The sequence below is a fragment of the Equus przewalskii genome, chromosome 14 (genome assembly GCF_037783145.1).
Source record: "Equus przewalskii isolate Varuska chromosome 14, EquPr2, whole genome shotgun sequence".
Classification (NCBI taxonomy): domain Eukaryota; kingdom Metazoa; phylum Chordata; class Mammalia; order Perissodactyla; family Equidae; genus Equus; species Equus przewalskii.
In genome coordinates, this window is record NC_091844.1 from 74,608,312 (window position 1) to 74,615,065 (window position 6,754).

General features: G+C 49.5%; 1 long non-coding RNA gene across 2 annotated transcripts; it reads left to right on the forward strand.

The window, feature by feature from the left end:
* Positions 1-49: 49 nt before the first annotated feature.
* LOC103556435 (uncharacterized) lies at positions 50-1,677 on the forward strand. 2 transcript variants are annotated; one of them, XR_011526250.1, is made up of 4 exons: positions 50-189; positions 697-764; positions 1,008-1,106; positions 1,403-1,677. It is a non-coding gene; the product is annotated as an uncharacterized lncRNA (long non-coding RNA). The 2 variants fall into 2 exon arrangements; XR_546202.2 differs by having other exon boundaries at positions 1,015-1,106.
* The last annotated feature ends 5,077 nt before the right edge of the window (positions 1,678-6,754 follow it).

The window sequence follows — 6,754 nt, forward strand, 5'->3', positions numbered from 1 at the left end:
GTGACGCCACAGGCTGTCTTCCCTGGGTTTTATCTCTGTCCCGTTCTTGGGGTTATCCATACTTGAGACTGGTTCCTAACAACAAATTAGACCTCGTCTTTGGAGGGGTGCAGCCGGCGGAGGGGGACTGACTGGCTTCCACACATGCCTCCTTGAGCCCTCAGACATTCATGGGTCCACTGGCCAGAGGTTCTCACCTTTCCTGCCTGGGTCAGAGGGCTGTTATGGGACTCAGATGGCACAACCATGTGACAGGCATTGTCAAGGATAAGATATTAACAGATAAAGTGTGGATGTTTATGGAATTCTCTTATCTCTCCTCCTTTGGGGGTGGGCAATGACAAGGTTCTAGTAGGGAAAGGACAGGGTCTATTTTGTGTCTTAGATTTCTCTGGTAGCTGGTGGGGAGGATATTTTGGAGGACAACAAAGGTGGAGGGACACGAGTTAAGAAGCAGTTCTTAGAGGCGAGGCAGCACATGAGGAAAGCCATGCTAGGGAGGTGATAGGGATCGGGGGCAGGGGCAGGTGGTGAGAAACCTCAGAAGCAGAATGGAGGTGTCCTAGTAACTTCGATGGGAGTGAGGAACGGGCTAAGATAGGATTAGGCTGAGACAAGTCCCAGGGTGTCTGGAGGGGAAGGAGGAACGTGTTCTTGGGGATGGAGGTCATTTTTTTCAACCCTCTCACTTTAAAGATGGAGAAATTGTAACTCAGATACTCCAATTCGACTCAATTCAACAAACACTGAGCACCTATGATGTGGCGAGTAAAGTCAAGCAGAGTTGGATGCCTGGCACTGAGGGCTGGGGTGTGCAGTGGTCTGAATGTCTGTGTCCACCCCCCAACCCAGTTCATATGTTGAAATCTTGACCCCCGAAGGCAATGGTATTGGGAGGTGGGCCTTTGGGAGGTGATTAGGTCATGAGAGTGGAGCCCTCATGAATGGAATCAGCATTCTTATAAAAAGGACCTCAGAGAGCTCTCTGGCCCCTTCCAACATGTGAGGACACAGCAAGAAGTTGGCAGTCTGCAACCCGGAAGAGGACTCTCACCAGAACCCGACGATGCCGGCACGGTGATCTTGGACTTCCAGCCTCCAGAACCGTGAGAAATAGATGTTTATTGTTTATAAGCTTCCCAGTTTATATAGCAGCCCAAATGGACTAAGATAGGGTGTTACCTTAGATAGGCCGCAGGGGGAAGCCTCTCTGATGAGGTGGGACTTACAGGTGGGATCCCAGGCCCCTCACCACCATGAAGGACCTCAGGAGGCGCTGGAAGCAGACCACGGAACTCCCTGTCCACAGTAAGCGTAGGCTTCAACTCCTACTCCAGACAGACTTAACTAGATGTCTTGGCTCATACTTCTCCCATAACTCACTTCTTTGGTTACATTCTAGGACCACAAGATCTGGTTACATTCTGGGAGAAAGGATATTTCCATCTATATTTAGAGGGTGGGAAAAAATACCTACTGACAGAGAAAAATCATCAATGAAATATTTCAAGAAAATTTCCCAGAGCTGAAGGAAAAGTTTCCACATCAAAAGGGACCACTCCAGCACAGTGCATGGAAAGAGACCCACAGCAAGGCAAGTCATTGTGAAATTTCAAAACACTGGGGACACACACAACAAAAATATTAAAAAGAAAAGTCCTCTTGCGTACAAAGGAAGCAGAAATCAAAAGGGTTTCATATTTCTCAACAGCAACATTTTTTTAAGGCAATGGAGCAATATTTTCAAAACTCTAGAGGAAAATATCTCCAACCTAGAATTCTGTATTCAGCCAGACAATCAATCAACTGCAAGGGTTGAAAAAAGACTTTTCCAGATATTCAAGAGTCAGAAAATGTACCTTGAATGCACTTTCTCTAAGGAAGCTACTGGGGGATGTGCTCCACCAAAATATGGGGGTGACACTAACCCAGGAGAGGGGTGGAGGGATCTCCCACTGATGCGTGTGCTCGGGCCTTCTGGGGAGTCATCCAGACAGGAGCAGGGCTGAAGGACGGACTTCCCAGGAAGACAAAATTGGTAGGTCGCCGTGCATCTGAATATCTTGAAAGGAGATTCATAAGATACTTGACAAAAACTTTGGGGTTTAGATAGTGATAAGTCATTAGAAACCCAAAGAAATTAAAACAAACAAAAGACGATAATTAATTTCAGGAAAAACACAAAAATAAGCAAAGAAGAAAAAGTTACTATAATATACTATATAATTCAGCTGTGAGTATCATTGATCCAGTAATAATGTATATGCAAAGTATTGATCTAACTAAAATTATAATGAAACTACATTTCCAGGGATAGGAAATATGTTTATGTATAGGTGGAAGGAGTGAAATCCCATCTTCCATAGTAGAAAGTCAATGAATGACACTCAAAATTGGATAATCCAATAGCAGTAATGTAAGTGTAACATTTAGAGCAGCGCAGGTAAATACTAAAAGAACTAGCTGGAAGCTTGCGGGGGGAGGAGAAGGTGAGAGCTGGGGCTGGGGACAAGGACCTTTAAATTGTAAGCATGTAGACTGATAAAAATGCCAACTGAAGTTGAACGCACACCCCTCTGTCAGCCATTCAGTGATCTTTGTGACTGGGTCACAGGCTGGTTTACTAAACTTATTTTCCACTGCTCTTCCCCCTACCCACATAGCTGTGATGTCTCTCCCTTCCAGAAGCTGTCACCTCTGTCTAGGATGCATTCTCCCATCTGTCTCCTGTCAGCTTCCTAACAAAAGTCAGCTTAAACCCAACCTCATCCAGGAGGCCGTCTAAGATCCCATAGACCCCGCCCCCACCCCGCAAGCTGGAATCAACTTTTTAGGCTTCTTTGTCCGAATATCAGGCGCCCTGACTGAGGCTATCCTGCTTATCACAGTCTATGAATCAGCACACGAGGCCACCTCCCCGCCAGGTCTTGGGGTCCTGAGATCCTGATCCTTGTCCGTCTGTCCTACATGGCCCAGCACCACTGCATCTGGCCCCCTCTGGACTTGTTGAATCTCAGTTCTTGGTGTCAGAGCCAGACACATACATATGTGGGGTGATCCCTGGAGCTCTAGAAACCCAAACTCTGGCCTGTAAGGGTAACTGACTGTGACTTCCTCCTGCCCTCAGGACCAAGACAGCCGTCGTTCCCCTGCTGGGCTGGCCAACAGGCTTCCTCCAAGACGGCTCACTCAACGGCCAATCCCAGCACCACCCCTCACAGCTCTGTCCCTCTGCCTCTAGACTCTCACTGTTCTTAGAAGGCAGGTCGGGACAGGAGGAGTCAGATTTCCTAGAAAAGATGAAGGGACAATTCACTGAGATATTAATACGTGTTCTCTCGCTGTTTCTCCTCCCCATTACAAGCAGGTAGCCAGACCTGGCTATGTTCTTGCCTGAGGGAATTTTGCAAAGCAGGTCTTGAGGAGTCTCCGGGAAGAGCTGGTTGATGTCCTGCAGGGGGCACCTCTGAGAGTAGCACTGAAAAGAGATTTTATCCCCTAGCCTGTGGGAGCTCACAGTGAGGCCTGTGAAGAGGCCCGTCCCTGGGTGCGCCTGGGCCTCCTGGACCCTAGAACCTGGGGCTTCCAGTCTTGCTAGATATTCCTGCACTGGAGATATTGTACAGAAAGCACAGAACCACCTGACGTGAAGGGTCCATGTCAGACTAAGTCATTGGGAGTCCAAGTGGTATTTGGGGGCGGCCAATGACTGATGACAGGAGGAAACTCCGAAAGTTTCCACACAGTTCTAGTAGGGGTGTGAGAGCACTAGGGTAGATTAAAGTTGATTTAGAAGAATTAAAGGTATATGAATTAATGGAGCCATTCGAACCAGGTGCATGTCAGGGCCTCCCTGGAGCTGACCACACGGGGTTTGGGCTCTGTGTGGGGAAGACTTTTGCTCCTGGGTGGCCATTCCCAAGAGGATGGCCAGGCCAGACCAGACACTGGTGCCCAAGAGGTGCCAAGACCACTGGCAAGAAGAAGGAATTTCCACGAATGGTTTAAACTAGTTGAGATTCATCTCTCTAGGCTGGGAAGGGGACCTTGAGTTTGTGGCCATCAGGTCTGGACCAAGACAGAAAGGTGGACAGAGAAGGCTGTTGGGTAGGAAGCGGCCATGTCTGCTCACACCTACGCTCTACCTTGAGAATTTCTGAAGTCTGTTGGATGTTGCCATTTAATCTGAAAGGAAAGAAGGTGGAAAAGAAGACCAACCTGTTCTTTCTGATAATAAAAGTAACACTGGGAGGAGCAGCAGCATGGCTGTCCCTGAGCTGGGGGCAGACGTGTGTGGGTCTGTCTGGGTCACTGGTGGGGAAGAAATCTGTCTGCCTGGGGGTCAAAGGAACCCCCGGGGAAGCATCCACATCAGAGGCAGAGCGTACCCTCAAGGAGAGATCCCAACATGGTGAGTCTGAAGCAGTATGAAGCCTCGGCCCTCAGCGAGGAGGACCGACTGGAGATCAGCGAGTGCTGTCCCACAGACTGTCCCCTTGCCCGGCACCCCTATGTCCTCAACAGCTCCGTGAAGCCCAGAGTTAGGCTAAAATAGAATGCTGGGCTGTGGCAAAGCCCTGACTGATTGCAGCTCCGGCTTTGAAACCATGAGGCAACGTGTAGCGATTTTCCTGGAATGATGTGGCTTTGAGGATCCCAGAGGCTATGGTGCCGCTGTGGGACCCTTTGCAGAGCCCTGATCACCAGCACAGTGGGGTCCCGAAGTGACGACAGTGCTGCCCAGCAGGCAGGCTGCCCAGCAAAGGCGGCTGAGACCCCAGGGACTGACAGCACAGCCCGAGGGTAAAGGCGACAGCACCAGGTCTCTTCGCCTGGACTTGCTCCCTGGTGAATCCCAGCCTGGCTCCCGTGGGCACACACAGGGCTGTGTGGGAATTAGACACAGGCGCCCGGCTGGGCAGACAAATCACGAAAAGGCGGCCCTCCTCTGCTCTGAAGCGGGGCTTGACAGACGGGGCTCAGGCTGAATTTCGGCCTCACCTCGCGGCCAGGCACTTCTGGACAATGACTCTGGACATCCACGAAACACCAGTGGAGTGGCAGATGTGCAGAGAAGGGGATGGGAGCTGTCATGAAAGTGTGTGTGTCGGGGTGGGGGTGGTAAAATACTCTGATTAGAACAAAATGTTTTTAAAACCCAGAAGAGTATAAAGAAGAAAGTTGAAATCACCCCAGTCTCAATCTTTGATGTTCAAGCCTCAGAAAATTTGATGCAGAGAGAAATCAGATCCAGAGGATCCTTTAAAGCCCTTCCTTTGATGTTGCTGTTGAGTCTTGCGCCAAACCAGGGCCTTTGTGGGATGCCGGACCCAGCCGCTCCCTCAGCAGCCTGGGCTGGGGGCCCTGCTGACATACAAGTTATGCCGAACAAAGTTATTGCTTCCTCTGCAGCCGAGACTTGGGAATTCCATTTCTCTTCGTAAGACCCAGTGTGTTGGATTCCTGGGGCTCACAGCCCCTGGGAACCCCCCAACCTCTGGAAAACCATTGATTCATTCTCTTTCAAGAATATTTCCTGAGCACCTCCTCTGCCCCATTTTTACCCTCAGGAAAAAAAATCACAGTGTGTAGAAAGGAACGGTTGGGTCCCTCCCCCTCTGCCTGCGTGGCCAGCTGTTGATTCCTTGCAGCTGTTCCTCCTGCTCAGAGCCTGGCCTCCCTTGGGCGGCGCCCCCACGAGACAATCACACTGCATGCCAGAGATCCGTTTTATGTTGTTTCTCTCCAGCGGTCAGTCCCAGTACTCGTCCCATAATACTCCTGTGCTGTGTTCTGCCTTTTGCAACATCCTTTATACTGGCTCAGGACTAGATTCTGCCATTACCCTAAAGGTCCCAGCAGATGACAGAAAGTGATTGCAGTAGACGGAAGGAAAATGTCAGACAAAGCTCCAAGGAGGAGGTGGGTTGGAAGGACTATGAGGTTTTCAAAACGTGAAAATGGCAGAGGAAGGCTATTTTAGGCACAGATGGCAGCGTGGGCAGAGCATCCTGGGGATATGCCAATGTAACCCAGCACACTGTTTCAGCACATGCAAACCTCACATGAAGGCTGACATCACACACCTGCACGCTCACACCTGTACACAGGCTTCTAACTAAGGCTGAACCCTAAGAGCTTTAATGCCGCCATAGTGGGGAAGGGTGGCGAGTAGCTTCTGATGCCAGAGGTGGAAGCTTCAATTAGCCTTGAGGGCAGATCCTTCCTTCCCCTCCTCCCTTTCCTTCCTATCTTCCTTCTTTCCTGCCTCCTGCCTTCTTTTCTTCATCACCAAAAAGGGCCCTCGGGTCCCACAAATATAATGTGACCATTGTTCTTGGGGAAAACTGTTAAGTGATTAACTCGTAAAGGACTGTGTGTGCATGCGGCTGAGCTATGTTATCAAAGCTGCTGGCAGTGTGCTGGTGGTGGTGCTGGGGAGCAGGAGGGCGGGACGGGCAAAGCTTCTGCAAGTGTGCAGTTTGGATGACAGCACTGTACCTCCGCTGTCGCTCGTTCCTAAGGAAATAGATGATGGCTGAAATAGAAAATAGGGGACAGATTGCGCCAGATTGTTTTAAAAGCTGTTTCTTCAGAAATATGAAAATTCGGAATACATAGACACCGCAAACACGCTAACAGATAACTGCATAACGTTGTTTCGAAGTCAAAGAACTGTTTCTAAAAAATAATATCATAGAAGCTGCACTATCAACGAGCATAAATGAACAGTTGATGTGTGTGCAGATATATT